We start from the raw sequence: 27,491 nt of genomic DNA, 5'->3' as shown, positions 1-27,491 counted from the left end.
AACTGGCCTTTGGGTAAGGAACTGCCCATACTGACAAAGTGCATGGTGTCTGGAATAGATAAGCAAGGATACAAGAAAAAGACTGCCAAACCTTGCCAAGACTGGGTAAGACGGTTCTGAAAATTTTCCTGTCTGTCAGTTACTCTAGGCCTTAGCCAAAGTTGGTTGCTTCAACATTGCAAATGAGACTTTGGGTGATTGCTCAGGTAGCCAGTTGTCTCTTTCATATACTGCACAGATTGGAAGCTGCTTGGAAGCTGCTTGATTGCACTTCCTGCCTACTCAAGTAATATTATCTCCCTTCTTGGGCCTTCGATGGGGCTGAAGATTAGATAGTTGTAGTTACCTTCCTCTTATGATATAGCCAACCATTTCCAATGTAAGACTTAGACTCCTTGGGATAGAATGTTTATTAAAACATTATCATATGTTCCTTGCTTAATATTGTTTGTGCTGGTTGCAATTCTAATTTTATACTTGATATCTGTTCCTAGTGTATATAGTTTTGTATTGGGTTTGGAACTCTCTTATTTAGAAAGGGGAAGGTGATGGGGAACCTCCGTCAGCCAATGACCTTTAGGAGGCTGGACCAGGTTTGGGTGTGACTTTTTGGGTATCCAGAAAAAAACACCCACCTGCCCAGTGCTCTCTCTCTCTCTCTCTCTTGTTCCCATATTCCACACCTTGAGGTTGGACCCCCTATTTCTGTTCTGTGACTTTTTCTCTTACTATAAAAATAATGTTAAAATACTCTTTTGGAGTTAGCTTGTGATTATTTGACTTGTGTCCCCCTCCTCCTTTTACATGTTCAGCTTTAGTTGTGAGCTGCCATGTGGGTGCTGGGAATTGAACCTGGGTCCTCTGGAAAAGCAGTCAGTGCTCTTAACGACTGAGTCATCTCTCCAGCCCCCTATTGCATTCTTTTATATTGCATTTATTTAACTCTGTGAAGCTATGTTACTTTACCTGTCTAAAACACCTGATTGGTCTAATAAAGAACTGAATGGCCAATAACAAGGTAGGCAAAAGGATAGGCCAGGCTGGCAGACAGAGAGAATAAACAGAGGAGAAAAAAGAGGGATTGGGAAGCAAAAAAGATCAAGGAATGAGAAAAGAAGAGACTAGCAACTCAGCTGGGAAAAAAAAGAAAGAAGGAAAGAAAAGAAAAGAAAAGAAAAGAAAAGAAAAGAAAAGAAAAGAAAGAAGGAAAGAACAGCTTACAGAAATAGAGAAAGGTAAAAGCCCAGAAGCAAAATATAGATGAAATAATTTTCATTAAGAAAAGTTGGGAAAAACACATCATGCTAGGGTTGGGCTTTTATAAGTAATAATAAACCTCCATGTGTGCTGTTTGGGAGCTGGGTGGTGAACCTCCCAAAGAGTCAAAGAGCCACAGAACAGAAATAAAACAACACAGCATCAGCAGCAAACGTTTGCATGTTTTTGTGGGTGCTCACGTGTGCCTGCACGTGTGGAGGCCACAGGCTGATGTAGGGTGTTTTTCTCTATCACTGGCCACCTTAGTTTGGGGGGCGCAGAGTCTCTCAATAAACCTGGAGTTCACTAATTGGCTGGTGTTTGGTAATAGCCTGGGGTCATAAGAAATTGAGTCACGCTGTCCTAGGCAATAGCCCCTAGCCATAAAGAATGGCTTAACCCCTGCCTGACTGTTTCTTTCCACCTACGGAAAAAACAGGCCTGTGTATCGAAAATGACCAGTCCTACTCCCAGTCAAACCACACACACACACACACACACACACACACACACACACAAAGAGAGAGAGACAGACAGACAAAGAGATTCATACATACACAGAGAGAAAGAGAGAGAGACTCATAAATATACAGAGACAGAGACTCAAACACACACTCATACACACACAAACATACACTAGCTATAACTTCATGGTATCTATCTATCTATCTATCTATCTATCTATCTATCTATCTATCTATCTATCTATCTATCTATCTATCTACATGTCCCCAGCACCTCTAAATGTGCTTAGCCTTCATCCCGAGGAAAGGTTGAGGCCCCCTCACTGATCCTACACGGCAGTCTCAGCCTGTGTAGATCAAGTTTGTCTGCCTCATTTTCCTTACAGTTAGAGTGGCCGAACTACAGTGGTCTGCCTGTCTCTGCTCTCCAGGGCAGGATGTGGACCACTGTGCTCTGCAGGGGTTACAGATGTGGGCCACTGTGCTCTACAGGGGTTACAGATGTGGGTCACTGTGCTCTGCAGGGTTTACAGATGTGGCCATTGTGCTCTGCTGGGTTACAGATGTTGACTACAGTGCTCTTCAGAGGTTACAGATGTGGGCCACTGTGCACTGCAGGGGTTACAGATGTGGACCCTGTGTTCTGCTCTTATATGGTACTGGGGATACAAACACTGATCCTTACATGCTTATGTTGCTTATGCCGCAACCTTTTTACCCACTGAGCCATCTCTTCAGCTCCTAACCCCACCCTTCTCAAAAAAACGCTTAAAGCAAGTAAATGTGTTCAGAGTGGCTGTTGAGATTATCTCGAAAGATTGCTTGAGTTTGGATTCTGATTTCCAGTGCACAAGTTAGAACTGCGGAAAAGTTGCTTCATCTTTCTGATTGGTTTCATCATCTGTAAAGTGGGAGAGGAACAGGAGCTACCTGGAGTTTCTCTGATTAGATAAGATGATCCACCCTGAATGAAAAGAGAATAAAAAGGAAAGGAAAGGACGTGACTGCTACTAGGTATGTGTAGAACAAAGTTCTTGGGGAGAAAGGAAGACCCAGAAGAGAGCATAGCCAGAGGCGGAGCTCAGAGTTCTCTGGGAGAGTTCAAACTGGACAGGACCTGGCTGAGCTGGGCCCTGTGGGGAGAGGTGAAGGGGCAGGGAGAAGGGAGAGAGGACACCAGGTGCAGCAGCCAGGAGGCCAAAGGTACAAAAGGGTTGGGGAACCAAAATGTCTGGATTCTATAGGGAAGAGCCTCGGGGAAGGGCAGACCAGCCTCTGGGCTGGAGAATTCATGGTGGAGGAAGGGGTTTGCCTGCCAGAGCCTGTAACAGGTACGGACTGAGGGATGATGGGAGAACCTGGTGGCCGGGTCTGTTTTGATATATTAAATAGGCACTTTAGCCATTTGCCAGGGGGTTGAAACTTAACACCCACAAGGCCTGTGACATACAGTGTGCCCTGCAGCTGTAGCCTTTGTCTTAGTAGGAATCTATAAAAGAAACGCATGACAGAACGGTTGCTTGTGTCTTTACGGAGGGACACATTCACCAGTCCCTCGCCAGCCCTTTAAGGATGTGACGGAAAGAGGGCAGCTTGACAGACGAAACTGTCCCGTAAGGAGACCCTCGGGCTTGATCCTGTCCCTTCTGGTATTTGACTTCAGTTAAACACCTGACCTGTCTGAGCTCCCTGAGCTTTTCCGTTTATACCCTTACTGTTAAACCCTTGCCTTTGGCTACTCAGTAGCGATGTTGATGCAGCTGTTAGGTCCAAAGAATACTCCCCAAAATGGCATTGCTGCTGACAGTGCCCTAAATGACGCGGTCTGGGCTCAGCTCAAGCTGGACTCTGGCTGGGTAAACAGAAGGATTGTTAGCCGATAAACTCAGCGTTCCTCAGAAATCTCGTAGGGCGAGTTTCTGTTTGTCAGGAAAAGCTATTACTTCTCTTATCTGCCCCCTATAGCCAACCGCCTCAGGCAATGGGCATCTAGTTCCTGATTAACTCAAACAAGGCTATAATAGATCAGAGTTCCCACGGTAGTTCCCAGGCTCATGCGCCCCTCCCCCACCGCATCACAACAATGTCCCCTTAAAACCAACAGGACTTTTCCTGTCTTTTGCTGTTCTCTCTGCTCCCTTCCTCCCAACACACATGGAGAGACAGCCCTGGCAGTTTCGATTCCCCAATAAACGTCTCTTTCTACCCACAGAGTGGACTAGTTGAGTGATTTCCTTGTACAGTTGCTTACACTAGCCTTAGTCCCCCATTAGCTCTGCTCAGAAATCCACCATACTGACTGTCCCATCTTTTCCTGGAATAGGCACAGGGAGATGCCTCTTAAGGAACACCCATTCTTCACAGGAAAAAGCCCATTTGACTGAGCTTTTCCTCCTAAGTCTTTCTCCTGGTCCTCAGCTATTGCCCTCCTCCCACTCTTTCTTACCCCCAAGACTGTTTCCAAGCCTCCTCTCCTTCCCTCTTCCTCCTTCGTGATCCTGAGCTGTGTGCTTCTTCTGCAAGAAAATTGTGTGCCAGCCTATGGTTCTTTTCTTTGTCACAGTTGGGTGACCAAAGTCTTTATCTTAGAACCAAGCTGCTTACCAGCTACTGAAAAGATAAGCATGTTCCTTTGTTCATATTCTGAATTTATTTATTTTGAGACAAAGTCTCACCATTTAGTCCTGGTTGTAGGGAACTTCCTGTAAAGACCAGGTTGGCCTCCAACTCAAAGACATCTACCTGCCTCTGCCTTTTGAGTGCTGAGATTAAGGTGTGCACTGCTGTGCCTACCTTTTTTCTTTTTTTCTTTGGTTTTTCGAGACAGGGTTTCTCTGCAGCTTTTTTAGAGCCTGTCCTGGAACTAGCTCTTGTAGACCAGGCTGGCCTCAAACTCACAGAGATCCGCCTGCCTCTGCCTCCCGAGTGCTGGGATTAAAGGCGTGTGCCACCACCGCCCGGCTGTGCCTACCTTTTTAAAAAATTTTAAAAACCTTGAGACTGGGTCTTGTGTAGCCCAGGCTGCCTTAGAATTTGCTGTGTATCACAAAGATAACCTTGAACTTCTGATCTTCTGGCTTCCACCTCCCCAATGCCGTGATTATAGGTACTTGCTACCACACTCAGTTTATTTGGTGCTATGGATTCACCTTATTCATGGAGGCAGGGTCTTTTAATCAAACCCAGAGCTCCCTGATGACTAGTCTTGCCAGCCAATCTAATCTGGGGATCCCCCTCCTCATACTTGAATAGCAAGTGCTTTAATCATTGCACCATCTCCTCAAAGTGAGATTTGAGGATTTTCTTTATATATATATATATATATATATATATATATATATATATATATATATAGAGAGAGAGAGAGAGAGAGAGAGAGAGTTTGTTTTTTGAGGGTTTCTCTGTAGCTTTGGAACGTCGCTCTGTAGAGCAGGCTGACCTCGAACTCATAGAGATCCACTTGTCTCTGCCTCCTGATTAAAGGTATGTGCCACCACTGCTCAACAAAAAAATTTATTTATTTTTATTCTATTTGTATGATCGCTGTCTGAATGTATGTATATCTCGTGTGTGCATGCTTAATGCCTGAGGAGATCAGAAAAAGGTGTTAGGTCTTCCAGAACTAGAGTTACACACAAGCTACCATGTGGGTCCTGGAAACAAAATCCAGGTCATCTGCAAGAGTAACAAGTGTTCTTAACCTCCAAGCCATCTCTCCAGCCCTTCAGTGTCTTTTGTTTTGTATTGTTTTTAGAGATAGGATTGTATATAGTGCAGGCTGACCTCAAGCCTTCTGTGTAACCCAGAATGACCTTGTTCTGATCTCCCAGCTTCCATCTGCCTAGTGCTTGGGTTACAGAGCTGCCTACACCATACCTGGCTTGTTTGGTACCAAGGGTCGAACCTAAGGGCTCATGTATACAAGGCATTACCTTTTCTACCATTACAGTGACATCTCCAGCACCCCCAACTGTTAAAAAAAAGTCTCACTATGTAGCCGTGGCTGTCCCCAAGTTCACAAAGATCTGCTTACTTCTGCCTCCTAGGTGCTGGGATTAAAGGTATGCATCTCAATGGCAGGCCCATCTCCACCCTTTGGGGGTACCAGGGATTAAGTTTTGAGTCTTAGTCATTCATACTAGGGAAGTCTTCTACCACTGAACAATATGCCTCTCCAGTCCTGAACGTGATTTTTGGAGGGATACACAGATAAGATTCTGTTGTCCTTCAGAGATGGAGAACAAGGAAAGAGAGATTTTGATTGAGGGAGCCATTATGAGACTAACAAGAAACCTGGCACTAGAGAAATTCCCAGGAATCCACAAGGATGACCCCAACTAAGACCCTAAGCAATAGTGAAGAGGGTGTCCAAACTGGCCTTGCCTTGTAGTCAAATTAATGACTATCTTAAATGCCGCCATAAAACCTTCATCCAGCAACTGATGGAGACAGGGCCAGAGACCCACAGTAGAGCACTGGGGTTGAGCTCCTAAAGTCCAGTTGAAGAGAGGGAGGAATGAGAATATGAGCAAAAGAGGTCAAGACCATGATGGGGACACCCACTGAAACAGTTTACCTGAGCTAATGGGAGCTCACCAACTCCAGCCGGACAGGAAAGGAGCCAGCATAGGACCAAGCTAGACCCTCTCTGAATGGGGGTGACAGTTGTATGGCTAGGACAGACTGCGGGGCCACTAACAGTGGCCCCAGGATTTGTCCCAGTTGCTTGTACTGACTTTTTGGAACCCATTCTCTTTGGAGGGATACCTTGCTCAGCCTGAATATAGTGGGGGGGGGGGGGAGTTTGGTCTTTCCATGGAGCAACGTACTTTGCCCTCTTTGGGGAGTGGATGGGGGTGGGGTGGGAAGAAGGTAGAGGGAATGGGAGGAGGGAAGGGAGTGGGAATGGGGATCGGTATGTAAAATGAAAAAAGATAATTTGTTTTCTTTTTTTAAATAATTTTTTTTAAAAGTAAGAAAAACAGGAGTCTGTTGTCCTTGAGTCCAGGGCCGGAAGGAAACAAAGAAGGAAAAAGATGGAGATATTGTAGGGTGTGAGGGCCACAGCAGCATTTGTGTTCCGAGAGCATACGAGGGAGATTGTCTTTGGGAACTAGCTATGGTCTGAAGGTGTTTAGCTTTCCTACCACCAATTCATGTATTGAATATTCACCCCAAGGTGATGACATTGGGGCTTTGAGGTTATGAGGGCAGAACTTGCATGAACGGGATAGATGGCTTATTAAAGAGGACCCAAGGTGTTTCTCTTGCTCCAATCACTCACCAAGTGAAGACACAACAAAGAGGTGCCATCTGTGAACCAAAGAGCATCCTCCCTCACTATAAAATGGTTTGATGATGCCTTCACCTTGGTTTCCTAGCCTCTAGCACTGAGGTAAATAAAATTACAGAGTTTATAAGCCACCCACTGTAGTGAGTGCATATTTGATGTGGTAGCCAAGTAGACTAGGTGGAGAAATGAATTGTAAAGAATACAAAGCCTGCTTCGGCCCTTGAAATCACAAGTGGGAATTAGCCAGGTGGAAGGGGGAGAGAAACAGCGAGGATGTTCTGGCAGATGGAGGCACATTGGGAAGAAGTGCTGGGAAGAGAACTGAAAGGGCTCAGAACCTCGATGGCGTCTGAATGATTGCTTAGTGATCGGTTACCTGGCTGGGATTTTGTCTTTGTCATGAACACGATGGGAAGCAGGGAACGGTTTTGTGTCTTTGGAAGGTCCCGCTAAACACAGTGTACACTCAGTGGTCTAGAGAGCTGGCCCAAGAAGGTCATAAGAACAAATGAGGGTAGAGCAAATGAGGTCCGTAAGCTAGGGGAGCTCAGAGCATTTGCTGAGGCAGGAAGGACCATGAGATAAGTCTCTGCTGGGCAACAGCAGCACCACTACTGTAGAACATACAAGAGCTATTTTCACTTGAAACAGGGATATACAAATATATCCTTAGCTAAAAGTGGGGAGGAAGGACACAGAAGTACTAACTGTATTCCAACGAGGTACACACATTCTGCAGCTCAGCACCATCTTAGCTTGTAAGATAGAATAAATGCGGCTGCATATCTGCAATTGTGGCACCAGCAGACTCATTCAAATAGAGAACTGGGCAACAATGCATCTTAATTTCCAACATGCAGAGCCCAGGCAGCATTTCTGCCTGCTGTGTTGGATAGGGCTACCGTCCACCTGCTCCCTTGGCTCCTGTGCCCCCTTCAGCAGGCCTGCGATCATCAGAATGCAATGTGGGCTCCTAGGAATAGTTAAGTTCAGACCCAGCTAAGGAAACTGGAGTTACAACTATTCTCTGTGCAAAACATGTTTCTCCTCCCTGCTTCTTCCTCCAGTGCCTTAGGTTTTGGATGGGGGGAAAAAGACGGTCAGATTAATGTTCCAAAGCAGTTTGCCTTGGCTCAAAGCCATGACATAAATAGGAGTATGGATTTTCCTCATGTCTTAGAGCATCCCGAAGATAACTTCTAGGGCAAGAACATCCCTCTAAATGGACTTTTTTGGCAGCCCCAGCAAGACTTTGGAATTCTTCCAAAAAAGGGTCTGGTCTTAACTCTGCCTCTGGCCAGCATTAGTGATTTTCTCTGCTGCAGTGACAAGATACCTTAAAAAAAAAAAAGCCACTTGTGGGAGGCTTTATTTGACTCACAGTCTGAGGGCGCAGTCAGTCCTGGGAAGCCTCAGCAGCAGCTGGCTATATTGCATCCACAGTTGGGAAACAGGGGTGACAGCTAGGACTCAGCGTCTGTTCTTCATTCAGTCCAGGACCCCAGCTCATGGAACGGTGCCCCATTTTTAGGATGGGTCTCTGTGGTAGTTTGAATGTAGTCGGCCCCCATGATCTCATAGGGAGTGGCACTATTAGGAGGTGTGACTACTGGAGTGGATATGGCCTTGTTGGAGGAAGTGTGTCACTGTGGGGGGTGGGCTTTGAGGTTTCCTATCGTCAGGATACTGTCCACTGTGTCAGTTAATTTCCTGTGGCCTGCAAGATGTAGCACTCTCAGTTCCAGCGCCACATGGGCCTGCATGCCGCCATGCTCCCCGTCATGATGATAATAGACTGAACCCTTGAAACTGTAAGTGAGCCACCCCAATTAAATGTTTTCCTTTATAAGAGCTACCGTGGCCATGGTGTCTCTTCACAGCAATAGAAGCCATAACTAAGACAGCCTCCCCTCCTCAATTAACCTAAGGTGGACAATCCCTCAAAGGCAGGCCTGGAGCCTAACCTAGTGTTGACAATCCCCACAAGCGTGCCAGCAGCTTGACTCCCTGGGACCTAGGGTATAGGTGGCTCTAGGTCTTATCTAGCTGACAGTGTGAACCATTACAATGAGAAATGCTACCTCATCAGGTTAGATCAGAGTTTCCTCATTTCCAACAAAGGCTGTCAAACCATTTACACAGGAGAAAAGGCAGTTAAAGAATCATGAGAAGAATGACACCTTTGAATATTTAAGTAGCAAATTGGAGATAGGATAGTCAAATTCGGAGCCTAAGTCAAGTTTGTGCCTTGTATGTGCCATCTAGTCTGGAAAGCAGTGGAATCTTCAAGAACATTGCCCCAGGCTTCTTCTAGTGCCCTGACCTTTGGCCTTGAAGAAGGATGACTAACTGGAATGCTGGCTGGCTCCTGAACGTCAGAGGCTTGTCTAGTATTTTGTTGTGACCTGGCCTACCTGGTCTCTGAGCTGTCTGTCTAGGAACTGAACTGAGAAAATCCTGGGATAAGCGTGATGGGAGCAGGATTCTCTTACTAGGGAGCAGTTACGTGATCTTAGATGTAAAGTCCTCCCTGCCACTGAGTCAAATGCAGCCCCTGTTGGCTGTCACTCAGGAATCTGGTGGCGTTCCAGATTCATTCCTGAACTGCTTTATTTACTCAGAGCTCTCAGTAGATCTGACCTTCAACCTTTGGGATTATTTTTTCCCTTTCATTTTCTTTTTCTTTACTGACAACAGTAGTCGCAATGCCACACAGCCTGCTAAGAGCAGACATTCTAGAACGAGCTTGCTTGGGTTTAGGCTCTGTTACCCTGAGCCAATATTCATCCTCCCGTGGCTCCAGTTCTTCAGGTGGAGCCCGAGGACTAATGAACTGGATTGCTGTTTGCCTTGAGTCAGGATGTGTATTGCACATAGATCTGGATAATAAGAGCTCTGTTTGCTCTGCGAGCTGTTCACAGCCACAGTCCTGTGAGTAAGCCCTGGTTTCATCTCCATTTTATAGATGAGGAAAATGAAGCTTAGACCGGCTGACCAGTGTCAACATAGCCGGTAGGTAGTAGAGCTCAGAATTGAAACCCAGTTTTTTTCCTTCAATTACAAATCACATATTTTTAACCACTGCGGACAGTGTGTCCTGAAGTGGATGGTCTTAAAATTTGTCGCTGACTTTATTTTAAACACATGCCTCTTGAGCATTTTTTTCCCAAACCAGTGGATGCCACCTGGCTTCCAAAGAAGAGCCCCTGTCTCCGAGCACAGACATGTGAAAACACAAGATGAAAGTGAGTGGCTGGGATCAGAGGATTTCCAGAAGGTGCCAGCGGCGGCACAAGAACAGACTGGATCCACTTGCACCCAGGCGTAGGTTTGCTGGTGCTGGACTGAGTTCCAGCCGGCTTCTTGTCTCTGCTGTTGCCTCTCTTGCCTCTGTCCTCCAGGCAGCCGGGAGACTTATCCCCCCAGCCTTTTGAACTTTTGTTTTAGCTTATTCTAGTGAGGAAAGCTAGGACACGGACAGGAGGTGGTGTTGAAAGCAGTGTATTTGGTTTTCTGTATTTATGTTATGAGTGTGAGTGTTTTGTCTGTATGTACGTGCACCCTGTGCAATTCTGGTGCCGTGGAGGTCAGAGGAGAGTGTCGCATCCCCTGGAGCTGCAGGTTCAGAGAGTTGGGAGACACCATGGGAGTTCACTGGGAACTGAACCAGGGTCCTATGTAAGAATAGCAAGTGCTTTCAACCACTGAGCCATCTCTCCAGTCCCAAAAGTCTATTTCTTTATTTTAATTTTTTGAAACAAATGTTTATTACTTGGTATAATTTTTGAGTCACAGGAAAGTTCCAGGAATAGTGGCAAGTCTGTACCTCCTTTGCCAGTTCCCCTGCATGTTGGCATTTGACCCCACCGGGATCATTTGCAAATCTGAGACCTCTGTGTTTGTTTGATACCAAGAACTAAGCTCTCCTTTTGTTTCCATCTCCCTAGGTTTCCCAATGATATGCTGTTCTGTTTTGGGATCCTAAGCAGGACACACCACTGCATTTAGTCAACATGTCTGGGCATGCTCTGTCCTAGGTAGGGTTACTATTGCTACTATTGCTACTATTGTTACTATTGCTACTATTGTTACTATTGCTACTATTGTTGCCATTGTTACACCAGGGCCCAAGCAGCTTGGAGAAGGAGAGGGTTTGCTTGGCTTTGGCTTCCACATCACCATTCATCCCCGAAAGAAGTCAGGGCAGGAACCTGGAGGCAGGGGCTGATGCAGAGGCCATAAAGGGGTGGTGCTTACTAGTTTACTCCCCATGGCTTCCTCAGCCTGCTTTCTTCTAGAGCCCAGGACCACCAGGCCAGGGATGGCACCACCCACAATAGGCTGGACCTTCCCCTGTCAATCACTAATTAAGAAAATGGTTTGCCTACAGTCCAGTCTTACAGAGACATTTTCTCGGTTGAGGCCGCCTCCTCTCTGATGACTCTGAAGTGTGTGTCCAATTGAGATAGAACCGCCCAGCACAGTCTCTTTGACTGTTTCCTTTACTCAACTTTCCTTATTTTTCACGACCTTCATTTTTTTCAGCCAGGGTCTCACTATGTAACTCAGTCTGCCTTTGAGCTTGCTGTCTTCCTCCCTAAGCTTCCTCAGTGCTGGGTACCCCTGGACCCAAGTTTGAATGACCTTCTTTTGAAAGAGCTGTTGAGGAGTTTGTAGACTGGCCGTCTAGCTGGTCAGGTCTGTGTTTTCCCTGTGGTTGTTTAGGGAAGTATACCACAGGGTGAAGCATGACCTGCCGTGGTGACACTGACCTGGTCCACAGGACTAATGTGTTTGCTGGGTTTCTTCACTGTGTTTCCCAAACCTTTTCTATTATGTTCGTTGTGTGCTGAGACCCACGTATACCGAATGGGGGGAGGGCTAAAATTTACCTCCTCTGGGGGGAGAACATAGGTATATTGTTTGAAAGTCCTTTCTAGGGAAGATTTATTGTCTCTTTGTAACTAGATTCTTTCTTTTAAAAAACATTGAAAATTTAATCCTTATGTGTATAGCTGTATTGCCTGGGTGTGTCTGAGCACCACATGTGCTCACAGAGGCCAAAGGAGGATTTCAGACTCCCCTGAAGTAGAGCTCTAGGCTGTTGTAAGACACCATATAGGTGCTAGGAATCGAACCTGGTCCTCTGCAATAGCAGCCCCTGCTCTTAGGCACTGAGCCTTCTCTCCAGCTCGCTACATTATGTTTTTATATTGGCTTGGAGTAATAGTTTCTTAATATAAACCAGTGGGTTTTTTTTTCCTCCAATGCACACATGGGATCCGCTTTTCCTGTGGGCTGGGGACTCTCATACTTCCTTCATGCAGTCACAACAGACAAGACCCCAAGTCTTAACTAGGTTCCTTCCTTGTTGAACCCTAAGAATCAATAATACCATTGAGTCCATCAACGAATGAGTGACCCGCAGGTGAGCAACAATGTCCTCTGGCATTGTCTGAGGTTAAGGATTTTTAACTCTCAACACCAGTATCTGGAGAATAGATACTCACGCCTTTGATCCCAGCACGCGGAGAGAGGCAGGAAGATCTCGTGAGTTCGAGGCCAGCCTGGTCTACAGAGTTAGTTCCAGGACAGCCAGGGATACACAAAGAAACTCCGTTTTGAAAAACCAAAAATAAAATGAATAAGGTATTGGAGGGGAATTGGATTCAGCAACCTTTTAAAAATGAATGAATTGTTCCCTTAAAGAACATTTTTAAGAACTCAGTCTTTAAATGCGGCAGTGCAGAGACGAGCGAGCAATGTCCGTCTCTTTAAATCATGAGCCTAGAGAGAAAAACCTGGCTCCTTTGGAAGCCTGGTTTCACCTGGGCAACCAGGGGCCAATTGTAGAGCTCGTGTAGCTCCCAGGCATTCTGATTGGTCTGGACCAAACAAGAAGGCGGGCCTTTGGTCATCCGAAACAGTTCTGTGGGCTGGATTGCTGACGCTAGTGGGTGTGGGCTGGTCTGGATGATCGAGATTGCAGTCCCCGCTTTTAGAGGCTCCTCTGTCTTCACGGGGATTTTGTTGGTTAGGAATAGCGAGTGGGAAGGACCGATCTTTGGTCGGTCTCCAGGGGATCTTTGGCTAGCTTACTGCAGAAGTGAAACAGCCGAGAGGCAGGGGAACCTGAGCAAACCGGTTAAAGGCCTCAAAAGAAGGGGAACTAATCCTGGTGGCTGTGGAAAATACCGTGTAGGAGGTCACAGCAGCTCCCTGAAGTCGTCCTTTTAGGCCCTCTCTGGAGACGCAGATGGAGGAAAGTCCCTAGTAACTGGGACTTCTGAGAGTCCAGTTTTTGCCTCTTGGAAAAGCTAAAGTTGGATTTCCGTCTAAAATTTTAACTCTGTAGCCCTAATTTTACAATTACCTACAAACTTTTTCTACTTCTGTTTAATTACAAATTACTAAAAAGTTTCTGTGCCCCAATAAACCTCTCACCCTACACAATAATCTAAATCAGACCAATTCAAACTGAATTAGAAAAAGCCCAGGTTTAATGGATACCAACACTCCTGCGTGGCCTTCCAATTCCCCCCCCCCCCACACCCCAAGAGAAGAGACCAGGAAGGATGACTAAAACCACGTGTTTGTTCTCTTGGGGGGCAGTTTAAATGCCCTGTGGGAGTGGCCTTGAGCATTGGTGTGCTTTCTTTGGGGGGGGGGGGAGGTGGAGTCTGGACTGAGGCAACTCCCAGGGGTGGGAAGCTTGAGATGGAACTTCCACCAAACATTCCAGGCTCTTTGGGTATAGAGATGCCAGAAGCTGGGGTAACACTTCCACCCAAACATTCCAGACTCTTTGGGTATAGAGATGCCAGGAGCTGGGGTGAAGCCTTAACCCAAACAATTACTACTCCAGCAAGCTCCCTTTTCTGTTTTCTAAGCCCTAACAGGCTTAGAGATTTTATGTTGAAAGCAAGTCCAGCGATCCCTATCTTCCGTTCTGGGCCAGGTTGTAACCGGCTTTCCACAGATATTTACTTGGAGTCTTTTGGATTTTGTTAAACACTAGAACCTGGCTTGGACGATGGTAGAAAGTGTCTGAAAGCTGACCTTCAGAGAGCAGCCTGATGCCACGGGAGGGAAACAGAGATTGAGCGAGATTATCTCGAGGGAAGCTGATATTCTTTCTGATGTCTGACGAATGGTTCTGATTGAACTCCAAGTACTGTGTGGCTTTTAAGCTTCCCTTTACCTTCATGCATATAAATGTCTGGCAAGAAATACTAATTACATAACCAGTTGTCTGTTATCTCCCACCTGAAGGTAGTAGAGATGTATTTATTTCATCTTAGGCTGTGAGGTCCTTCGCTGGCTCATCCAAAAACAGCATCCCTACAAGCACTAAGTCTCTAAGAGCTGAGCTCTCATCCTCCAAGAGATACTATGGCAAGAGAACTGCCAGCCAAGACTCGTGCATCTGTTTAACCTGTTTAATTCATCTGAACAGAGGTACCCATAGAGGAAGAACCAGGTTTTGTGGATTGGATGATGAGGAAGAAGTTCCCCCTTGCTCCATGGATGGAGTAATTAGGAGTGTGTGAGGGTTACAAGATTTCCTTGGTTTTATGGGAAATCTGTCCCAGGAGATTTGACAGGCTCCTTAAGAACACACTGTTGGATGGATATGTTCATTGTCCAGACGAGAGTGGCTTAGTTACTATGCGGAAAATTGCAGATTAAGCATCTCAGCCCCAGGTCTCTCTGTCCAAATATCTTTTTACTTAATAAACCTGAAAGTGTTAAACAGGCACAAGGATGGGATTATGTGGCATTGCCGTCTCTGCCCTTTGGTGGAGAGTTCCCTTCAGGGCTTCAAGTAGGTACTCTGTTCTACAGATGCAGGAGTCGTGACTGGCAATTCTCTTACCGTAGAGTCGCTTGGAGGATGAGATCTGGACTCTTGAAGCATTGGTGCCTGAAGCGTTGTTTGAAGTTAAATAGAAGTAGAAAAAGGTTGAAGATAATTGATCCAAAAAGTAAGACTTCAATATAAGAAATCCATTTTGGGTGGGTGGGAACTTGATGGCTCAGTGGTTGCTATTCTAGAGGTCTCGAGTTCAATTCCCAGAAACCACATGATGGCTCACAACCATCTGTAATGGGCTCTCATGCCCTCTTCCAGTGTACAGGTGTACATGCAGACAAAGTACTCAAAAATCCATAAACCTTAAAAAAAAGAAAGAAAGAAAAAGAAGCCAGGCGGTGGTGTGTACATCTTTAATCCCAGCACTTGGGAGGCAGAGACAGGCAAATCTCTGTGAGTTCGAGGGCAGCCTGGTCTACAAGAGCTAGTTCCAGGACTGGCTCCAAAGCAACACAGAGAAACCCTGTCTCGTAAAACCAATACTAAAACGAAACAAAAACCAACCAACCAAACAAACAAAAAAAAATGGAAAAGAAGAAAAAAATCAAATTTGAAATTCAGCTTTTGCTTCTCCAAGAGCCATCATTCTCAGAAGTGCCCTGGGTGAAGAAGCTCTCCTACAGGATGCAGCTCACCAGGAGAAATGCTTCCCCACTGTTTAACCCTGTGAACAGTGGGAGCTAGTCATCCTGTGTGTTCTCATCCCTCTGACCGGAGGATTGGGCCTGGAAGTTCTGTCAGTTGGTATACTGATGACACATCTGGCAGCCAAGAATTTGGTCAGACTTAGTACTGAGCCAACAACTTGGATGTTGACCCACTGCATTCTCGAGTCTAGTCATGGGGTCTGGATCCTTAGTTAATTCAGACTTATTCTGAAGTTACTATTTTTTGTTTTTGTTTTTGGAGACAGGGTTTCTCTGTGTAACAGATCTGGCTGTCTTGGAACTTACTTTGTAGACAAGTCTGGCAGCCTGCCTCTTTTTCCAAGTGCTGGGATTAAAGGTGTACACCACCATCACCCGGTTGAAGTTACTATTTTTAATAAGTAGAACTCTTAGAAATTTCGTGGTATTTTTATGGGGGTGGGTTCAAATCTCTGAATTACAAACTTCCAGATCACAAAGCTATAATTCCTTCAACTTTTAGATTTTCAGTGTTTTACCCAAGAAAAGATTTTGAGCCACTACTCAAGTGATAAAATAAAACCCTAAAGATCAATCTGTAAATGCCAATCATTTTTTTAAAAAAATATTTTTTTTAAGACAGGATTTCTCTGTGTAGCATTGGCTGTCCTGGAACTCACTTTGTAGACCAGCCTGGCCTCAAACTCACAGAGATCTTCCTGTCTCTGCTTCCCAAGTGCAGGTGTGTGCCACCACTGCCTGGCATTAATCATCACTTCTTGAGGCAAGCAAACATCACTTCAAACAAAGACACTCTAAAAGACTGGCTGTTCACATATGGCCTACTGATAAAGACGGTCCCATATTTACTCCTGTGTGAGCAACATTGCCAGTGGAAATAGCTAGTTTAGACGCCTAACCTGAGAAGTAGACAAAACGTCACTACTTGGAGTCTATTGACTCAGTTCAAAAAAGACTTAGAAAAGAAAAAAATTTAACCTGCTGTCTCAGTTTGTTACTTGGCGAGGTAATAAGCCAACTGCTGTTTTGCTTTATCTAAGAACGTGGAAGACTTGCGTGAATGGTTTCTTCTATAGATAACTCAAAATTACAACCACAAGTCACAGAGCCAAGTTGAAAAAAGAGTGCATGGACTCTGATTTTGCAGGAATGGTTTTGCTTCTAAACCGTTAGATTGCGTGCATTTCACTATCGTGGGAGCTGGTATGTCTCTGGAATACTCCCTATCAGCTGGGTCTGCTCAGTTAAGAACTGAGTGCTAGCTCGTGTGTGCCAGTCTGTTTTTTTTTTAATGCCCACTATCTGTAAGTTCCTATTCATGTTTCAGGGGTGAGGAGGATTCATTAGACCAATCAGTAGGAGACACAAGTGTCCAGGTGAGCTGGAAAGCAGAAGGACTATACCCATGCCACAGGCACGATAGGGAACTCTGATGTGTGTTTACTTACTTATTTATTTTTGTTTTTGTGATGCTGGTGATTGACCCAGGACTTCCCAGGGAACTAGGCAAGAGGTCTACTAAGGAGCCATGTTCCCAGCCTGGGTGCTGACAGTTTGCACAACTTAAAAGAAACTCTTCAGGGTGAAGGTCAGAGCTCACTCTATCCAGTGTACGCAGCGCACAGCGGAGACATTCCCAGTGTGGATCACTGCTTTCTGCTCCTTTTCTCTATACTAGGTCCTGACACTTGTAGCTCTCTTGCCTTTGTGGTCAGTTCAAAGCAGACTTTAACAGCCTAGCTCCACGGCTGGGGTCTCTCCTGGCTCTGTTCTCTCCACATCCTCCTGGATCTCTTTTTACATTTAGTTTGTGCTTGTGTCGAAGCTCTTTGAATTTCTGGAAAACCTTAAAATGAGCTGGGTTTGAGAGAAATGGTGGAGCCTGAGACAGAAGAATGAGAGGAGGGAGGATGGGCCACACTGACTGATTGGCAGGTGGATGGAGGAGGGAGGATGGGCCACTGGCTGTTGGCTTTTCAGACTTGTCTGATTTTATTCCACTCTCTGCAACTCTTGCCATCATAGGTTAGGGCTCCTGTCCCTACTCATTTGAATCTTACCACTTTGCTTCAGACAATAGTGAGGCTAGATGCTTCTGATCATTCTGATTTCATAGACATTTTTAGTTTTATGTGCATTTTAATTGATCCCAAAATGTGGGGCCATGTTGGTGAGTATAAGAGAAGCAGACCAGGGTCGTGCCTAATGGTGTAAAGTGTATGTGTGTGGAAAGAAAAAAACAATAGATAATAGGGGCTGAGCCTCTACTCTTAATCGGAACTCGAACATACTGTGTCAGGATTGTCATTAGAACAATCATATAAGGTAGCTACTATCCCAGAGAAAAAAGTAAGAGCCTTAGGTTAAGTCACTTCCCTATTCTCGCCACCTACTAAAATGTTCATTTTTAGATTCTTTTGAGATAGTTCTGCATCCAATTCAAGTAACTTAATGAAGACTCTTCAGTTGGAATGTCTCACCTAAGGTGCTAGCAAGGGGTTAAGTGTCATTTTTAAAGAGCAAAAAGCTACACCCTTAACCGTAGTCAGGAGGATGTTACTCTTACCTTGCTCAGAAGGAAGCTAGGTGTATTAGGGAAATACTCACTTCCTGTAGCACAGAAAGCATTATCTGACTATTGTAAACACAGACTCTGACGTCAACTGGGAAATGCAGGGTTTCTATTAGGTGAGCACAAGTGTGTGGTGTGGCAAGATGATAGGTTGTCATGAGCTGAGTCATGACTGTGTTCGTATCCGTCTACATGACCAATAAAGACATCACAGGGCGGAGTAGGTCACTCAGGGCTTGAAGCATTCTTTATGGTGTCTGAAATCTGAGATGGCATTTAAGAAATAAAGCCACACCTCTCAACTACTTAACCAGAGGTACCTCTGTAGAGGATGAATAAAAAGTGCTGGGGTGTGAACCCCAGATCTGGTTCCAAAGCCATGAATTATGATAAAAGATGAGAGCAAACCATTGTGGAATCTCTTCCCATTGATGTCCTAGGCATTATTAGTCTACATGCATGTTAATCGCTCCTGAATTCATAGGACCTGCTTTCATCAGGTCACATCTTTGCCCATGTCTTCTTCTACTTCTTCTTGGTAGTGGTTAATACCTCGGTCATTGCCCTCCCAAGTGGCCTGGCTGTCTTGCTCACCTGCTCTGATCTGTTCATCCTTCACTTGTGTTAAAACTGTTGTCTTTGTCCCCCATCTGTTGATCATTTTACTTGATCTTAACCTCATCAGCTGTTACCTTTATGTCCTTTACTTTTGTCCAAGCAAAGCCCTTGAAGCTCCCTTTGTCTTTCTGATGAGTTGCGGCCCTGGTGGGTCTAGTCATCTGCTGTCCTGACCTTGAGAACTAGAGCTTGCTTGAAAGAAAGACGGTTCAGTTTTTAGATGGATTTGTAAAAAGACGGTCCTGGTCTCAAGTCAGGCATGCTCCTTTTTTCTGTGGTTCCCAGGTGCCCCCTATTGGTGGATGTGTTTAAAGCTCTAACTGATGAAACTGCAGCCCGGAGGTTAGGCTTCCTTTGCCCTGCGTTAGTTTTATTATCATAAGAGAATAAAAACAGGCTTCCTCTCATCTCTTCTGGGGTCATAGTTTTAGGCTCTGGAATCAACACTTAGCCATACCCATCCTCCTGTCTTGCCCATCCAAGAGTAATTTCCCCTTTGAAAAAAAGCACAGAACTTGAAAATTTGAGCTATTCTTCTGACCACACTGATCATTTTCAGAACCTGAGCCCTTCTACACACAGCTCTTTTCGACCATATGCTGTTCTCACTGGATGAGTATCTATGCACCCATCAAGTCCAGTTCAATATCACATACGATGAGAACCTCCAAACAGACCTGGCATTCATTTCTTGTTGTACTGTTAATTATTTAGCCTCATTTACATAACAGAGCATTTATCTCCCCTAACTTCTCTAATGTTGAGTGTTATTATATTCCATGTCACGGGCTAGACTGGTAGAGCAATCAAATAATGTCTTTAGAGTATGGGAGGAGTGAATTAAAAATGAAGAAGAGGAAGAAAGAAAGAGCCTGGAGTCCCAGGAGCTCAATTCTATTCTGCAAATATATTTAAAGTGTTCATTCTGCCAAGAAAAATGTCCCTGACATTTAAGAACCATATTATGAAGCGAGTGACAGGATGAAAACGCATGACAATTACTGCCTTGGCTGACACACTATTCTGAAACAATGTATCAATCGTACTAACAAAGCAAGAGTCCTTCCTTCCTTGTTAACTGAACCAGCAGAACAGCAGCTGATGGGATCGTGGACATTTTATGACCATTGGCATCGGTTATGGTTTGAACCTGGACCCAGACCAGATTTTTGCCCTCTGGACCTGAGTTCCTCTATTTGATAGGACTCTATTGCACTGCTAGATATCCTGTCAACAAAAATACTTACAATACTGTATAAGGAGATAACTCCTCTCATTGGAATGATTACAAGAGCTAGAACTGGGCACCAAAGACTTCACTACATGGGAAATCATTTTTAATTGAAAATTGGATGCTCATTGCATCCAGTTTTAAGAAGTATTGAACTGCATATGCTGACTTGGGAATTGATCATGACAGTTTGGTGGAAAAAACATACAGAACTTATACAATCATGAACCTATTTAATATTTTGGAAAAAGACATACACATGTATAAATACTATATATTTGTTTGAAAATGGTTGGAAGAACAATCACCAAAACCAATGATTGTAATATAGAGGTGCATGTGAAAGACATCACAAATAAATAGCTTTTTAGCTAAAATGACACACCATGACATGGGAAAGTGAAGGTTCAATGTTATGTGTCTGGAAAGAGGCCATACTTTGCCTAGATGGAGCCCTCAGATGGGGATAAAGCATTCAAGGTCATTAAAGAAACCAAGTAACAGGAAACATCAGTAACAATACCACCCACACCCCACAAATTTTCTAACATGCTGGGGCTTAACTCTGAAGTAGAGCATTTGCCTTGCATGTAAAAACGATACTTATTCCTTGTAAGTTCCTTGATCTTTGAGGCGGGCTCTCAGGTGACCTGGCTACATAGCTAGGATGACCTTGAATTTCCGAATCTTTACTTCTATCTCCAAAGTGATTCAATTACAGGGATACACTATAATGTCCAGTCATGTTGTTCTGAGAACGAATTCAGATCCTTAAGGAAGTTACTTAAGTTACTTAACCATGTTTTGGAGGGAGATTGAGTCCCTGGGTATTGTTAAGTAGGCTGAGCAGAGTCAGATCCTGTCTGAAGAAACTGAGAACCCAAACACACACGAAAACAAAAAAATCTTAAGAACTAAAAGTTAGCAATGATTCCTAAGCGATACTTTGTGTGAAATACACACGATTCCTGTAGATCTGTATCTCCAAGCACGCTGCGTATACAAACTCCTCATATCCTTAGGTTACCCACGGTATAGAGAGAAAGACCTGGAACCAGTTATAAGCCATCCTAGTGCTCAGCCCTGGAGCTGAACCATCAAGTCTGAAAAGTCCACAACCTTTTCACAGTGGGTGAGGCTGGGGACAGAGCCCCAGGGCCTCATACATGAGAGCAAACACCCACCACTGAGATACATCGCACTTCATGTTAATCAACCCATTTGTTCATTTTTGTAAGTTGGTGTTTACAGAGAGTCCTACTCTGCAGCCGAGGCTCATTGAAGCCAATATGTAGTCCACATTTTATACTTATGTGCTTCAGGTTTGAGGGTGTTGGGCTAAGAGGTGTGCGTTGTTGCACACAGATTTGGGGTTTGAGATAGGGTCTTGCTACTCATCCCAGACTAGAGGTCACTCATGTTCCTTAGGTCGGGTTTGTTCAAACTTGCAACCCTCCTGCCTCATGTTCTTATGTCACCAGTCAGGGCTCAAAATCAGTGTCTTAAATATGTTCATGTGAGGAGACAAGCAAGAATATTTTGTGTGTCGACTTGGACTGTGTGTGAGCCTTAGAAACAACCTAGAGATCTGGACTGGGTGTTTTCCTTTATGGTCACTGTGTGGACATGTGTGAACCAGGTTCACAGAGCGCGGTCTCCAAAAGGCCTAACAGTGGCCACACCCAGGGAGTCAGATTCTACTCCTCTGGGACTTTCTGTTGCTGTTCAGACAGTCTCCCTTGTGTTCCTGTCTGGATTCAAACAGCCTGTGTAGTAAGAACATCCATGTACTTCTGATCCTCCTGCCTCTACCTTCCATGTGATGGAAATAGAGGGATGGATTAAGCCCAACCTCCACTAAGGATTTGGATGACCTTAGAAATCACACCTCCCATTTCAATCAGTAGCTTCCAGTATACAAACTACAGAAAGTAGCTTTCTGCACACAAACTTCTCTTAACAGAATAGAATGAAATTCCATGGAAAATTGTTTCCGTGGTGGTCTGTACATCTACCCTTGGCATTCAGAGTGTGGCAGCATCAGGATAGGATTCAAGCTAGCCTCAGCTACACAGCTGACTGCAGGCTGGGTTAGTCTACATCAGACCCTGACTCAAAAATGAATCAAATGTATATGGAAGGGAGACCAGGACACATCCCCTGTAAGTAGTGGCCCGGAGTCTCTGTGCTCTGGGTCCAGGGCCTCACACCAAAGCTGGTCTAGAGGAGAGCCAGAGGCTGGAGGATGTCACCATGCAGATGAACGCATGTCCCCTGCTGTAAGTCCATTCTCTTTCACTGGGCAGCATATGAAGACTGTCCCGTGTCTGAGTCTGTCAGAACCTGCTTTTAGGGGGCATGTCCTCTGCAGAGAAGTAGCTCAGAAGAGCAGCTGCTGCTCACTAAATAGGTCCAGTCTGTGCTGTCATTAGAGAATGTTGCTCTGTGAGGACAGAGCACTGGAGGGAAAACGTAAAACATGGAGCAGGAGGAGACAGCTTGCGACCACTGCGCACCTTGGCCTGTGGTACTCAGCTGATAATAGGATCAGATGAGGTCAGGTTTCCTGCAAGCGTTAATTTTAAGACCGTTTCAGTTGCTATCATGGAAATCGCTTCTGTTCATGTTTTTAATTCTTTTCAGAGAGAGAGATCTTTACAATTGCTTTATAGAAGATAGACAAGAATGATAAGGAAACCATCAGTCTATATTATAAAAAACAAAGAAATAAAGGAATATGAGCAAAATCTTTTATTCTTACTATATTAGGTCCACAAAAAGTATAATTACTTGGGGGATTTTTATAATAAAACATATATTATAATTGAAGCATTAAAATACAGACATTTGTAGAAGGAGCTGCAGGCTGCGTCCCACCACCCAGCTCCCGGCCATTAGGTCCCATGAGTGCCTTATGATAGTTGAAGGACTTTTGTTGTGCATTGGAGTCCTTTATTTACCAGTTATTAGCCCTGCTGAATTTAGCAGCCCAGGAGAATGTGGCTCTATATGGCATGCAGGCTGCACATGGTGATCCATGTTGGTGATCTCAGCCATTAGGAGGTAGAGGCACAATCAACAAGAGAAACAAGACTTCAAAGAGAGAAGGAGAAGGTAGAGAGCGATTGGCCCTGAAGAGCACTTGCTTCTATCCCAGAGGAGACAATTTGGCTCCTATCCCTAGTCAGGCAACTCACAACTGTCTGTCACTCTAACCCTGGGGATCCGATGTCTCTAGTACCCTAAGCTTCTGGCACTTGCACTAGTATTAACGCACACACACACACCCATAGTTAAGAATGAAAATTGTATGAAAATCTTCAAGATTAACAGGTTCCCTGGAATATAATATTAAAAATGCGAAAAGACACAGAAGAATACTATAACCTAAGGCAAATTCCTTTTGCTCTGTACTGTCTTTCCTTCAGCTATGTTTGATGTACACACAGGGCTCCTGTCCTGAGTTTGATTTCAATTGTTTGTAATCCCTCCAAACCTCCATTAGAGGGCGTTTCTCCACTACTTCAGAGTAACAATTCTGTGCACAGCAGTCACCGAACAGACACACAAGATGTCCATAGACACAATCAAGAAGGTTCTGACAGTTTTCCGTCCAGAGCCTGCCAGGAGTTGGATCTCTGAATAAATTGGGTTGAGTCGACCATGATACAATTTGCAACTTTTCTGGGTCTGATGAAGAAACTTGACCAACTCTTGTCTCAGCAGAGTAGAAAACGGGTTTGGCAGCGGAAATCTAATAAGGGACACAAAGCAGCATGCCAGCCCGTTCATTTCTCAGTTGCCCAAACTCACTCATCTCCAGCCTCTCTACATGAATGATCTCACTTTGTAAAGTCTGCATGAAATAGTTGTGCACAACAACCGATGAACACACAGGATAAATACAACTAGAGACTGGGCAGAGGACAAGAGGAGACATTTTCCTCTTCACTGCAAACAATCTTTTCTGCTTGACTTCCACACAGTGTCCATGACACGCTGTACGGATTCTTGAGGCAAGAATGACCTTCATGGACTAATGGCCCTGATTGTATCCATGAACTCAGAACAAAGTTGATGAAATTGTTCTCTGAAGACAAAACCCCGGCATGAGAACAATCCAGAGAGGTGGGGTACTGCTCCAGAATCACCTTTTGCAGTTTCCTGTGTAGTCCAGAATTCAGCACATGCTTGGAGATTCTTTTGTCACAGAAATTGATGCTAATGAGTTGGGAACATTGGCTGAGGGCAGCTGCATTGGAAGACATTGAGAGTCCATCATCCCATAGCCCAGAAAATCCAAAGTCTGCAGAGTTCTGGCAGCATTCTCTATCAACCTATGAAGAGGCCCTAGAGGTAACGGGAATGGAACAGCAACCATGTCCAGATATTTTAGTAGCCGGAGTCTCAGACACTAGGAGAATTGATCCAGGTGGGCACTCTAGCTCAGGCTGGAAGTGACAGAGGTCTTCAAGGAGCCTTCAGGTTCCTAGGCAGAGACCATGGGGTTAGTTTTGCCTCATTTGGTGGGATTGACACAGAGGTACAAGGGCCCACATGTCCCAAGGTCAGTTGCATCAAAGGATGGAAGTAAATATCTGTGGTGCTGCCTGCTGGATTTTGTCCACTCACGGCACACCCCCAGCAGGCACGATTACTGTGGGATGGCTCAGTGCACAGCTCCACAGCACCGTTTCTCAATGCCACCGAGAAATCTAGGGCAGCATTTTGGCACATCTCTGGCAGATCTCACTGCCCTCTGCCTCCTGTCACCACCTCCATGGTGATTCCCAGATTGCACCTTGACTCTGTCAGCCTTGCTGTCAACCATCTCTGATCTGTTCATCACACACTTGGGCTTGATCCATTTACCACATGGGAAATTATAGGCAGTGGGGTGGCTGTTCGCACGATCTAAGCACAGACCAACTGGGGAACTATGCAGGTATTCTGTTCCTGTCTTTTTTGTGCCATCTTCTCTTTTCCATCCCCATTATCTTAGACGGGATTCTAAGGAGGAATGTACAAACCCACCCACACTAGATCTGGCCCACCCACCTGACTTGTGACCTAGTACTCTAGACACATGTCCTACCCTAGTTTAGGCTTCTGTTTCATGAGTGATCCTGGGAGAGCCTATTCCCTTAACAAGGAAGCAAGACCATGCTTAGGTATTCAGACGACTCCCTCGCTATTCATTCCGCAGTGACTGGCAGTAACAATGTGCCCACTAATTTTCAAAGGAAAAGAGAAAGGCTTGCTCTGGAGCAGCCAGTGTCCACCCTTGCTTACCTGCACAACTGTTGAATGTGGCCTTTACTAACAGACAGCCTCCATGTAGAGATGCTGAGGTTTGGGGAGTTTGGAGACCTGAGAAATGAACATGATGATATGCCTCCTACTGTCTGCTACACGTCTAGTGTGGACCCAGTAGTCATCTTCTGAAATAGAGGGTTTATTAAGATTTTCCGTCTGGGCTCAGCAGTTAAGAGCATTGTGTGTTCTTCCAAAGGACCCGAGTTTGATTCCCAGCAACCACATGGTGGCTCACAACCATCTGTAATGAGGTCTGGTGCCCTCTTCTGGCATGTAGGCATATATGCAAACAGAATATTGTACCCATAATAAATAATTAAAAAAAGATTAACCATCTGACCCAAAACATCAGATTGTGCCATGGTAGACTGACTTCAGTTCTTTCCACTTCCAATGCAAGGATGTGCTGTCAGGAAACTCTCAGAACCCTCCTAATAATGTCAAAGGACAACAAGGAAAGGATCTCCATCCTCCCCAGGACCATTCCAAAAAGTACGTTTTTTGAAGATTCTGATGCATTCCTTAATGGAAGTTAATTACTACCTTCAATTTTGAAACATCTGTAGATTCCGGAATAGGTATCAAACAGGGCAGTATTAGTGGTGAGACGGAGTAACTACCTCCATCTTTTCCAGCTCATGTGCTCAGAAGTCATGGTACAGATTCTGAAAATCAAGTACTTGAAGGTTCCATGTCCTGTGAGTAAAACAGGTGAAGTGTCAATAGAAAAAAAAAAAGATCCCAATTTAGTCAGCTCCTTTTGACATCTGTCATGTCAGGTCTTACTTTCTCCCATCTGGTCTTGGTAGTGTTTTTTTCCCAAGTGCTGAGTGTCCAACAAAAACCTCATGGTGCCAGGCAATGGCTCTTTCTGAGCTGCATCTATAGCTCTGTCTCACTCCCTCCATTCAGTTTCTCTAGACCTGGTACTACCAGTGCCTGTGGAGAGACAGGGCAGGCTCCTTCCACTGCACCCACTTCTCTATTCCTCCCCACACCCAACTGTCCTTCTCCATCAGATCTCAATAGCAGAGTCAAGGCTTCTGAAGTCTTCCAAGCTGATGCTAACAAAGGCCTGATCTACCTCTGACTCCATTCTCTCAACCTCAGACATCTCTTCCTGTACCCCAGAATCGTCCACTTTTCCCTACATGGGTCTTGTTACCTGGGGCAAACATTCTGTGTCAATAGGACATCAACCCACCTAACACAGCCTGGAAGTTTTCCTTGTGGGTGAGGCCTACCAGTGACCCCACAGGGAGACAGCAAAAAGGCCAGGTTGTGATCATAGCTTCACATGATGTGGGATTCCTCTCTGTATGATGAGAATATGATTTGTTACCATTGGTTAATAAAGAAGCTGCTTTGGCCTATGGCAGGGCAGAATATAGCCAGACTGGAAGAGATACAGAGAGAAGGCAGAGTCAAGGAGACGCCATGTAGCTGCTAAAGGAGAGACACACTGCTGGAATCTTACCAGTAAGTCACAGCCTTGTGGTGATACACAGATTAATACAAATGGGCTAATTTACAGTGTCAGAGCTAGTTAGAAATACACCTAAGACATCGGTCCATTGGTGTTGGAATTTATAGTTTTGTGTGATTATTTGGGTCTGGACAGCTGGGAAACAAAACAACAATCTCCATTATGTTCACAGTCTTAGTGAGTGTGAAGACCTCCTAGAACAGCATTGATAAGAGCTCCATAGGCTGTAGAGGACAAAGAGAAGGTATAAGCAGCATATATATATATATATATATATATATATATATATATATATATACATATACATATATATATACACACACACATACAACATACACACCACACACACACATACACATATAATATATACATAATATATATATTATATATAATGTATATATTCTATTCCTTTACTTCTTTCTAAGGATGTGTAAAGGCAAGTAAAGATGGAAAATACACAAAGAACCTGGCCACAGAGAGAGAGAAAGAGAAACCTGGCCACAGAGAAAGAGAGAGAGAAACCTGGCCACAGAGAGAGAGAAACCTGGCCACAGAGAGAGAGAAACCTGGCCACAGAGAGAGAGAAACCTGGCCACAGAGAGAGAGAAACCTGGCCACAGAGAGAGAGAAACCTGGCCACAGAGAGAGAGAAACCTGGCCACAGAGAGAGAGAAACCTGGCCACAGAGAGAGAGAGAGAGGGAGAGAGAGAGAGAGAGAGAGAGAGAGAGAGAG

General features: G+C 44.8%; 1 long non-coding RNA gene across 3 annotated transcripts in view; it reads left to right on the top strand.

The window, feature by feature from the left end:
• The first annotated feature begins 2,622 nt into the window (after positions 1-2,622).
• LOC119815518 overlaps positions 2,623-27,491 on the top strand; it is a 30,363-nt gene continuing 5,494 nt past the window's right edge. For all 3 annotated transcript variants that reach the window (XR_005285526.1, XR_005285527.1, XR_005285525.1), the window contains exons 1-3: positions 2,623-2,735; positions 10,962-11,051; positions 14,896-14,999. This is a non-coding gene — a long non-coding RNA (uncharacterized LOC119815518). The remainder of the gene's footprint in view (positions 2,736-10,961; positions 11,052-14,895; positions 15,000-27,491) is intronic.

The sequence above is a fragment of the Arvicola amphibius genome, chromosome 1 (assembly GCF_903992535.2).
Source record: "Arvicola amphibius chromosome 1, mArvAmp1.2, whole genome shotgun sequence".
In the NCBI taxonomy this organism is placed as follows: Eukaryota; Metazoa; Chordata; class Mammalia; order Rodentia; family Cricetidae; genus Arvicola; species Arvicola amphibius.
The sequence above is the reverse complement of the archived record's forward strand: the minus strand, read 5'-3'. Positions and strand labels throughout refer to the sequence as shown.